A 12,401-nucleotide genomic window follows, 5' to 3' on the forward strand; every position below is an offset into this window, starting at 1 on the left:
TAAAGATTTAAGAACTTTGGGCAAAAAGCCCAATAATGAGTGGCTATAAGAAATTGATAAAGGGAATAGTTATTTTGAAAGATTATTTGTGTGAAAATGCTATTGAACAAATTGGAATTAAAACAGACAAATGGAGCAGACCTTCTGTTTTTTTGTTTTCTAATAAGAATACAGACAATTATTGAATTATTAAAAAGAAAGTAATATGAGCTAAACTGTGATGCTGACTGTTACTACACAGTGCCATTTTGAGACAAAATTATTAAGGACATTGGCAGACAAAATGGGGAATGATAAACTTGCTTTTTATTCCGTCTCATGCAACTAACTTTTTTAAAAAAAAATTGGCTGTAATATTAAAAGGACAATGATGAGGAAAGCAGCAAAAACAGCAGAACAGAGGAGACACTCCCTAGAGCAATTGGCAGAGAGAGGAATTATCACAGTTTTACTACAGAAAATGTTTGAGGAATGAGACAATAAGTTACCTAAATCACTTAATACTACATAGATAGCTTTTGGTAAAAGAAGAATAGATCAAAGATTTGTAAAGTTGAAAGAGGAAAGAAGGTATTAAGGAGATGGAAAGATCTGTAATATCTGGAGATTTAAAACAAATGAATGACAAAATGGACATTCTGGAAAGTAAGACAGAAATTATAGACAGGGAGTTGAAAAAAGAATTGGATATTTTATCTCTAATTCGAATGAAGAGAATAAGAATGTTGTTTGAGATTTAAGGCACAAAGATGGAAAGATTTATGCACAATGGAGACATGATTAGTGAAGATAATGGAACTTGCTAACATAACCAAATTGACTTCTTTGATCAGTGGAAAAACATTATTTATATTTGTTGCTGAGTGGAAACTCATTATGGACTTTTGGCACAAAACAGGTAAAATGAACTTATGATTTTTAGTTTTGATGATTTGACTGGACAGACTATAGAAAGAAGATAGTCATTGTACCTTACAGTAAGAATTAAATGTATAATTGTACTTATAACTTCTGTAAAGAAGATCAGAAGTCATTTCTTTGTATCTTTCTGTTCTTTTTGATTTTTCTATTATTTTGTTCCCTTTTTTGCACTTTTAGCTTTCTTTTATTTAGTTCTTTTTCTTTTCTTGTTCCTAGTTTACATTAGTTTTCACTTGTTTTTAACACTCCTTCTAAAGGAGAGGGGGACAGAGAACAAGAACGAGAGAGAGGGAGACAATGAAAGTTAAATATGGATTACAGGTAGACCTTGATTTACAACTGTTCATTTATTGACTGTTCAAAGTTATAACAGAATTAAAAACAGTAATGTATTATCATTTTTCACATGTCCATTGTAGCATTCCAATGGTCATGTGACCAAAATTTGGATGCTTGGAAACTGATATTCATGATGGTTGTAGTGTTCCCTGGAGTACTGTATATGATCAACTTTTGCAACCTTCTGACAAGCAAAGACAATGGGGGAGCCAGATTCACTTAACAACCATTTTACTAATCTAACAACTGCAATGGTTCACTTAACAACTGTGGCAAGAAAGGTCTTAAAATGGGGCAAAATTCACTTAACAGATGTCTCACTTAACAACATAGATTTTGGCCTGAATTATGGCCATAAGTTGAGGACTAATTGTATTCTCTTATTGATGCTCATATATCTCATGCGTCATAAATATGCATTCTGTAGATTATTCAAAGCTCAGAAAGAAAGCAAAGGTGGGAAAAGGCAGAACTCAAATACTAAGAAAACCTGAAAGATGGAATATCTGCATATTCTGATGCCTTATGAACCACAAATTCTTGTGCATTCTGATCACAATCGATATCTTACAATTATGCTTGCTCTTTTTGTTCCATAGATATCTCCTAGAGGAGATATCACAGTGGGAGATGAGGTTGGGCATGTTGCCCTTCTACCAGAAGTTAAAGTGAATTATATAAAGTGTCACCCAGTAGAAGCTATGAAAACAAAGAATAGTGATCTGGAGGCCAGAGCACCATCTCTCAAGATGAAGACCTCACAACTGAAGTTCTGTCAATAGTTCCCAGTCAAAATTATGCATTACCAAATCATCAAGGAAAAGAAAAGAAAGATGATGATTGTAGATGACTCCCTCTTGAACAGCACAGACGCTCTCCTTTGTCATCTAGTTTTTTCATCTTGACACTTATGCTGATCTTAAATCTGATATGTGACAGGAAGATTGACAGAGTCTATCACAGCCCTTTTCTCCTCATCCTTGTGAGCAGAAATGATACCATGTGGCATGACCTCCAACATATCAAGGGTGATTTCATGGCTTTGAGGAGGAAGGTAAAGGTGCTTTGGCTCAGGTAGTGCTTCCCATCTAACAGAATATTTCAGCAAAGAGAATTGAAACATTTTCAAGTGAACTCCTGTTTGCAAAAGTGGTGTACGTAGTTTTTCAGAAGCAGTATAAATTTCAAGGACAAGAAAAGGGAACAGTTTTACAGAGATGGAGCTAATCTTACTAAAAGAAAGAAGATACATTTGATGATGGCTGGTTAACTTTGGCAGGAGTGCTTTAAACCAGAATGCAAGAGAGGAGGGATAGGAATGTAATACCTTTGGTGTGTTATAAATTGGCTGGTAATGGATTAAACACAACATCAAAACAAATTTTGTTGTAAATTACTAATTTAACAGAGAAAATATAAAAAAAATAAAAGGGGGACTGAAAATTGGAAATAGAACATTACTTAAAATTCTTCTACACCATCATAGACTAATCTGGACTAATGTAAGGCAAACTGCATGTGAAGGAGAAGTTGATGGAAAATTAAAATGATGAGGATATAAGTGATCAAGCATTGTTAGAGTTCTTGAGTTTAACAAATAGATTGGTAAAGAGCAAATGAATTTTCACACCCATTCCAGTCAAATACAAATCATCATTTTTTTAAAAAGCCAATTTCAATAAACAAAGAAAATTTGTAAGAAGGATGTCAGTAGAAAAGGACATTAAAAGAAAAGGCATTGAAATTGAGTAAGACTTCTGGTAGAGTGTCAAGGTTCTGACTGATAAACCCAATCAAGTCAGTACTCCGAGACAGTCAGATTTCTCAAAGAACTGTTTCATTGAGTACATCATTTTGGGATGCATGAAAGCAAAACCAACTCTAACCATTTCCACTGGTTTCAGTATAATTAAAGAAGATATTTCTCTGCCTCCTTGTCATAGGTCACATTGTCCAATTAGGTGTCTCCTTCCAGTCTCTAGCCAGCACCTGTTGAGATGACCTTGTTTCCCATGGGGTGATCTGTTGTTATTGCCTGGTCTGACATTCCAAGCCTCTTCCCTCCTTCCCTACTGTGTGGCAAGCTGAGAAACGAAAATATGATTCTGGCAGCCTAGATCCATTTCAAAGTTGACATAGAGGATATTAATAATTAATAATAAACAATGTTGTTTGAAGTTTCAAACAATAACAGTGAGGAAGAAAGCTAAGCTATATCTAAGGAAGCCAATGTAGCATCTTGCAAAAGGGTTGAGACTAAAGAAGAATATTAACTAGAATCAGAAGGAGAGGATACTGAGGAAGTTTATAAAGCTTCAGCTGAATGAAGGAATGAGATCAGGAATGCAAAGGCAGAAAATGAGCTAATGCTATTAAGAGGCACAACTGAGGGAGGTGGATTGCTTCAAATATATCAACAGCATAAAGAAGGTAAAGATGGACTATAAGCTTAGTGCTTATACTGCTTAAGGAAGAAAAGTCTTAACAGATGACCAAGAGAAAGCAGAGAAACTCCATCCCTGTTTTGCTGTTACAGTAGCTCTACATTTAAGGAAATTGTGATCTGGATAGCAGAGATTAGGAACAAAAGGAAGGCTTTGGGGCAAAAAGAATCAGGAACTTCTAGTTTATTTGAATACCATCAAACTCCTAGGCTCTTGTGACATGTATTTTGGAATACTGAAGAAACTGGTTGAACAGCTTCCTGAAAAAAAACCAGAAGCCACAGAGCTGAACAATAGCAAATGAAGAAATAAGAATGAAGAGAATCCCAGTATAACATAGCATTAATACCTTGGAAAATGTTTGAGCAGATTATAAAGAAAGTCATTTGGAAGCATCTTAAAAAAGCAATGCCATAATTATTAGTGCTCAGCATTAGTTTTGTCAAAATAGGTGATGTTAGATAAGTCTGGTCATTTCTTTGGCAACAACATTACTGAATAAAGGGAATCTTGTTATTGTTTTTTGGTTCTTCAAGTCAAACTTATAGGGAGTAAGGGAGCAGACGGACCCTTTATCTAGGAAAAGGGAAGCATTCCTTAAATCTTGAGGACAAAGATATTATTCAGATGTGACTCAGGAAAAAGTCCCCTGATTTACTGAAGTATATATAAGAAGGAGATGAGATAGGGTAGAATCAAACTTGCCAGATTTTGCCAATTATAGCCAATCTAAATAAAGTGTACCTGGTTTTACTGTGGAGTTGGTTTCCTATGATCCATCTAGAGGGGCTGACAAGCTGGACACTTAGTGACTACACAGACAAGTCCATGCAATTTTCTTGGCTACCTTTTCAGAAATGGGTTGTCTTTATCTTCTTTTGAGATGTTTTTCAACTTTCTATCCTAAGTATCTAAGAATGTCTAGTCCAAATGGTATCACAAAGTTGGCTGGCTAATTGTAGTCAATTGCACTCATAATTCTGTATTGAATTGGAGAACAGTAATTAGTGAGCTTCAAAAAAGATCTCTTTTGGGGCCAATATTATTCAGCATTTTTATTAATGATCTGGATAATAGGATAATAAGGTACAAACTTGTGGGAGACATAGCATCTGGAAATCTGGCCAACACCCAGGCTGACATAAGAAGATTTAAATCTAATCTGGGCCAATTGGAAGATTGGGCTAAGAGGGAACAAGATGCCCTTCAATATCTTAATTCACGATATATTTAAGGAGAAACACACATGCTATCAGGGATTCATAGGCTGGATAGGATTATTAATAGCAAATTGAACATGACACACAGCATGCTACAACTCATAAACGTTTGACACAGTTCTGGGCTGCATTAGAAAAGGTACTGTGTGAAAGGCACAGAGTTCTTATTTGACTTTGTTTTGCACTGGTAAGATTACATCTGAAGTACTCTATACAGTTTAGGGCAATACATTTATAGAGGTATATTGGAGAATTAGGTTCAGAGGCGTGGGGGGGGGGCAAAGATAATATAGGAATTTAAGGACACAATCTATAAGCAAAAATGTAGAAATTTGAGATGTTCAATCTGCCTTAAAGAAGGCTAAAAGGAAACATCTCAAGTATTTGGTAGGTAAATAAAAAGCTTTCATAGGGAAGTTCCTGCTAAAGAAGCCTGAGTCAGACATATTGGATAAAAGATGCAGCTATTAGATTTCCCTTAAATATAACAATATTTTATTTGCTGATGGTAAGATTTGGTTTTAGTGCAAATTGCAATGATTTAAACTTGTTTGTTCTATGGTCCTTTCTAATTTCACAATTTTATTGACTCTGTAGAAGACAGAAAATGACTTTCCTTTGTGAGAAACACAGTCCGATGAAGAGGAAGGAATTGTGATTAAAGGCAACTTCTGAATAAAATCTCCTTTTCTGACTCAAGTTCTTTCTTCAACCCCAATGTTTACAATTCCCATAGTGTCTGCCTGGCTGATTTAGTCTGTCAGGGTTGGCACAGTCTGAATTCTTTCAATTAAGCAGTCACATCTAAGCAAAGCACATCTTTTCTGTCGCAGTGCCTCCCCACTGGAATGAGGTTTCCCCCAAAAAATCTAAATGGGCCCCATCTTCCTGGTGTTTCAAAGGGATCTGAAGACCTGGCTCTTTATCCAGGCCTTCGGTGGGGATGCCTGAAACATTCTTTAAAGTGAGGCTTTTCCCCTTATTGTTTCTACCTGGTTTGCCATTCTGCCATCTTTCTCTTTTTTTGTTTCCTGTTGTTTTTATTGTCACATTTTCATGTTTTAAATCATTTGTAAACCATCCCAAATTGCTGGGAGTCATCTATTATATAAAATTAAATTTAAATCATAATAATTATAATGTTGGAATGTTTAACAAGGCCCAATGTTACAAAACAATGCTTTGCAAACAATTCTTTCTTGTATGAACATTTGAAAAATTGACAAAATAATTACCCTTATATCCAAAATACAGAGTTTACATTAACGCTGGTCTGGGGTCATGCACCTGGCCAAATATATCTCTGATGAGGACAATAAAAGTGGATAGTGTTGGAGAGGGAAACATAGAGAGGTGTGGTGGCCTAGTGGCAAAGACACTCACTTCCCACTTGGAAGGTTGAGAATTCAATCTTAAGTATTGGCAGATGTTTTTCTTCTAGAAAAATACCTGCTGTGAACTCTGCATGGTGTTAGAAAGAGCATCTGGCCAGCAAACACTCAGATCCATTCAGTTGCCCCAACTCTATCCTGGATTAAGGGATTACTGAGTCATAAAAAGGGGATTTTTAATGTACTGTAGGAAGGAGGACAATGGTTCTCAACCAAGTAGTGATGTAAGGCACAGATGTTCTTCCTTTTACCATTAGAAATACCAACTCTGTAATCAACATTCTCATTTCCCCAGAATACTACAGAGCCCAAAATAGTATTGCAGAAGAATTCAATTTGAGATAGATACCCATTGGGTCTATTAGAGATGAGCAGTTGCAGCCATCTGGTCCAGCTTTTTTCTCAGGCACAAGAGAAAATTAGGAAATTAAATTTTAGTTAAATTTAATTCTTAAAAATAAAGATAAAAATAAAATTAAAAGAAGAGAATGATAGTATAGACTCAGTCATGGTACAGTTTGATGCCAAGTCCTCAGCAAAACTCAGCAAATTCTTCAGTGATACAAAGGAAATACACATGCATTATTTTCTCTTTGAAGTCATTTGTAGTACTGTTTGGATAGGAATTTATTTACTTTTCTTGATCCTCTTTTTTGTGCAAATGTAGGAAAACTAGGGGTCATTGCTTATTTTGATTTTTACCTTAACCCCCTCTTAGGTACTTGTACACACACTCAAATCTGATGCACAAAACTTCTATTTTAGTTAATGGTTTTGTGTAGTTATTTGTTCATCTGCTTGTTTGTTTATTGTGTTTCCCTATTTCAAACTTCACAAGTCAATTAGCAATTGAGAAAATAAAAGGAAATAAAAACTGGCAGGATTCAGTCAAGCCTTAATAGAACCTGCACCCTAGTCTTAAGCTGATTAATTGGAAGAAAATAGTATTGATTTTAAATGACTTTAATTTAGAGTATATTGACTTAAAATAGTTGTTTATAAAGATTAAAGCTGTAAGAAAACAAGTCTAGAAGCCCTTAGAATACTTGAGTTAATGGGGCGGGTGATCTTTGGTGTTATTTGCAAATCTTCGTGAGGCAGTTTCAGTATAGTTGGAATCACTGACAAGTAGCCCCAACTTCTCACTCATATCACTTAACAATGGTAATTGGGACCTGCAATGCCATTGCTATGTGATGCAGTGTAAATGTCATGTAACTGCCAATTTACAATGCCATTCTGGTAGCTGAGCCATGGTGGTGCAATGGTTAGAATGCAGTACTGCAGGTTACTTCTGCTGACTCCCAGCTGCTGCAATTTGGCAGTTCGAATCTCACCAGGCTCAAGGTTGACTCAGCCTTCCATCCTTCCATGGTCAGTAAAATGAAGACCCAGCTTGTTGGGGGCAATATGTTAACTCTGTAACTCTGTAACTGCTTAAAGAGGACTGTAAAACACTGTAAAATGGTATATAAGTCTAAGTGCTATTGCTATTGTTAAGTGAATCCCATGGTATCATTAAATGTGATGTCATGTGGTTGTCATTTGCAACCTCCTGCTAACTTCTTCATTCACTTTGCTTGTTGGAAGTTAGTAGCGAAGGTTGCAAATGATGATCATGTTATTGCAGGACAATGTAATCATAATTGTGAGATTGCTGATAAGATCCAAATGGCAAAAATGTGACTGCAAACATGAAGACTTGTAATTATTTCATTCACCACCATCATAATTACAAAAAGTGCAGCAAGTGGTTGTTAAACAAGGACTACCTGTACTTGTAACCTCCTTATGAACATATATCTCTTGCTGTTTGTGGTATTATGCCTGCCTTCTTATCTCCAGATATGTACAGTATGTTATTCTCAGATTTTCTAATCATACACAATAGGACAGAAATAGCAACAGCCAGAAGCTCCCATGTCTTTCTCCAACCCTGTTTGGTTCTGTAACAGAGACAATTATTACTGGGGCTGCAACTGAGGAAGAAATATAAAGTGGTTGCTCCTTATACTGCAAAAAACATAAACAGTTCTGTATGACTATGTCAAGCATTTGTAAATAAGCCTATGAGTTAGCTTGTGGGAGGGGTGCCCTTACCCCTACTGAGTATTCTCCTTATTGTAGTAAATTAAAAAGATCAGCGATAACAGTGGGAGCCATATTGTTTTTGTTTTCCAATCAAATGCAATTTAGAGATGGCCTCCCTTTATTTCAATGTTTTCTAATAATAATGTTTTCTAAGCTTCATGTGTGCTATTTTGTTTGGCTTATGTTTTTTTTTAAGTTGAGAAATAATAAGAGCAATTGCTGCCATTTGTTGCTCCATCCTATATTACAATTAAGTCCATTTTTCCCTGAAGCATTTTTGTTACGAAGACCAATTGTGCAGAAGAGCCTAATCTGTTTTGTCCTCTGTGCTACTTGGGATATTCTTGGAACAAACATTTAAACATTTCACTCTGGATTGCAATGGTCTGGTTCTGGGTTGATCCACAATCTGGATTATAGGTGCTGATTGAGTGTTCCTTGGTTTCTTGCCCTTCCCATTTTTTTTTCAGGGAAGGCAAGCTTCATTGGCTAGTCCCCAAATGGGTGGATTTATCAATGCTTCTCTTCTCCCTTTAGGGATCATTTTCTCCCCATTCATTTTCTTGTTTTTCCAGATGTTTGCATCATGGGTGGCTTCATACTTCTTTACTCCATTCTTTTCTTTGACACTTTTCTTTTTCCCTAATTGTATTATTGTTGTTCCAGTGCCAGTAATTAAAGGGAATACATTAATCCTTCATTTCTTTGTTCATTTATGGGTCTAAAGAAACCTTATGGTGGCAATAAAAAACTAATGGTTTAGATTCACAAAAGCAAAAAAAAGGAAGCATTTATTGGAACTTTGTAGTTGTATTTGTACAGACCTATTTTAAACACTTTTTTTTAAAGGGGGAGGGAGATGGACCTTTTGCAGCAGCCAGGATAAAAAGATAGTATTTTGTCTGGGGCAAAATCTCAAAGAGCGTCTATTGAGAGAAGTAAGGCTGAATGATGTTACAGAAAAAAAATGCATGATGACCCCAAGTTGTTACAGATCTCTGTGGTCTCTATAGATGGATGCTGGATTGGAGAAGTAAACAGAGGAAAAGAAGGAGAGATCACAACAGCTAAGCAGCCCAAGAAATGGCTATACAGGAATAGTGACCATTTGTTGAAAGGGAAGGGTGTTTCTGGCACTGTAGATAATTGGATCTAGGGATATTTCCAGATTAGAGCAAAGTACAGAAACTAATGACATAGAAGAGTTTAAGATTACTTAGGATAGAAAATCGTACTTTAGAAATAGGACTTCAAACATGGGCATCAGTATAAATTATGTGAGGTAGGGGAAGAATGCTGGAGGTTACTATTATCTATTCCTATCCTTAAAATGGTGAGAATTCCTATAGATATAGCAAGCAGAAAAGGTGGATCTGACTGAGAGATCAGATACAAACAAAATATTGAACATAAAGTTACTAAAACTTTAATGATTTTATTTGGTTTGAAACCTTGATTCAATATTTTAGCCACAAGTAAATATATATTGAATGACTTCTATGTTTACTTACTTGAAAAGATAAGAATAGACCACTATTTTTTAAATGTAAGGCTATTTGTCTTAACACAATTCCAGACTGCTTACAATACAATCAGATGACTTTTTATAATTTTGGATTATAAAAAATAAATTTTGAATTTCAGAATGTTTTAATTTACCTTAGCATCTTGGCAACTTTTGCCAAACTGAAATCAGTATCAAATTAGTTAAATAAGTCATGCCTTAAAATTATTAGACCATTTTTATACAGAATGGAGACTTAGAGTGATGATTTCTTGTGTATTTCTTTGCAAAAAATTTTAACAATATTCCCCTTAAGTTTATTAGATGTAATGTATAATTTACCTCTTGGCCACTATATTATACTTTGGTTTTTTTTTCTGATCATAATGAATTTCACAACAAGAAAATTAAAAAAAAAAAACACTCATGCAAGAATTTTGTAGTAAAACATTAATTTTGGATCACAGGTTTATTGTATGGATTTTGCAACACAGCTCATATTACAAACATTATCTGGGAAACATTTACAAGAATAAATAAGATGGACTTGCAGTTGTAAAAAAAAGGTTACACTTCACTGTAATGTACAGTCAAAAAATATATCTGATATTCATTGACTTGACATTATTTACCTTCCTTCCTTGTAAACGAGAAAGAAACTCTGAAAGCACAGTGCTAAATTTTCATATAGTGTGTGTATTTGTGTGTGTGTGTGTTTGTATGTATTTTAAATACGTCCTTTATCAAACAGCCAACATGTACAAGAGAGCTTAATTTAGTAACATTAAGCATTCAGGGAATACCCTAACCCTATGAATGAAAATAAACTCAACTCTCAGGTTAAACAATTCCTGACTGCTATCATAGAGTTGGATCAAAGGAAGTAACACAAATTTACTGCTACCTCATCCCCAAGTTTACAGGGATACAATTATTAGCCAATAATAAAATAATGGCTAAAATAATTAGCCAATAAAGGAGAATATTTGTAGCTCAGAGTTGAAATGAAGGGGTTTGGGTTGGTTATTACTTACTAACTTACTAGCACGATGTTATCTAGGCTGGATAATGAAACATTTTCAAGAAAACAATCAAACTTAGACAGCCCGAAAGACCCATCAAAAAGTTATAGGTCTGCAAGCCCTATACCCTTATGGGATTACATTATATTTGTGTCCCCACATAGGTGCTTTGCCCATCATGTGCTCGTACATCCTTCCCTCAGCATACAGCCATCACCCTACCTAAAATGATTTATTCCGTGGCTAGCCATGTCATTATAGTACGTGAACTATAAGACATACAATAAACTAATATAACAAAAGCTGCCAGCTCAAACTGCTGACTACTATAACATGATTTCAGTAGAGAAGAAGAGAAAAAAGGAAAACAAATGGCCTGGAAAAATATTCTTTTGAGAAATGTAACAAAAATGATTTTTGGAAAAAGTCATCAAAGTTATTTTTTTCTCCCTCTTTAGTATCGCTAAGTGATCTTGCATATACACATTTATGCAACTGACAGAATAAAGTTGTAGAAAAGAAAAATATTTTTTTCAGGACATGGCAAAATGTACAGGGTGATTATGTAATGACAAGGCTGAGAATCACCTTGTGGGGAGATTTCCCAGTTAAAAAAATTCTAAGTCAAAATCCAGTTGGATCTGAATATATTAAAGGATGATTCGTTAAAATAAGCAAAAAAAAAAAAAAGGATTTCTGCAAAGGTTGACATTTCAGCAATTCAGCCATATGAGTTTTGCTTCACAGCAACTTATTCAGCAAAATCTTGCTAGACATCAATGAAATTCTAGCTTTTTTTCCTTAGAGATGACATTGTTTCATGTAGATCTACATGTCACCAAATTGAGCAAAAGAAACTGCATGCAGTGAACTCCAATAATTTCATTCATTTCCTCAAATCACACTGCCCATCAATAGTATTTCATTTCTTCTGGTACCAGTGTGAATGCTTAATTATAATGCTATTGAGATAAAACTAGAATAAATAGCAGAGTAACAGCTAAAATGTATCATATACTTGGATAGGCAAGCAAATTTAAAAAGGAATGAGATAAGGACAAGTTTTCAAACATCTTTGCTGTCTGAAAACCTACAAATACTAACCTTTTTTTGTCAGATATTTCTTTATTATAGAGCAATAGTTGTTCTGGTGGCCGAGGCACAAAAAGAAATTTATTAGACTGACACCTTTTTTTGAACAAGTTGAAGAAAAATGATCTCTTTTGAAAAGGGCAGTCTGGTTGCTTGCAGTGCAAAGAAATCTGAGAGAGATTTATTGTTATTATACTAACATCGAGTCTAGCTGCCATATTATTCTCTTAAACAAATTACCTTGGTTTTGTTGTTTTTGTTTTAATATTTTCTAGACATTAGTTATTGCCCTCCCTCAAAAAAGTTGCCAGTTATTCAATAAAGAGATGTACCTACTAACTTTGTTCAAAATCTGGGTCTACATTTCTTGTGTGTAT

This window comes from Thamnophis elegans, chromosome 5 (genome assembly GCF_009769535.1).
Source record: "Thamnophis elegans isolate rThaEle1 chromosome 5, rThaEle1.pri, whole genome shotgun sequence".
Classification (NCBI taxonomy): Eukaryota; Metazoa; Chordata; class Lepidosauria; order Squamata; family Colubridae; genus Thamnophis; species Thamnophis elegans.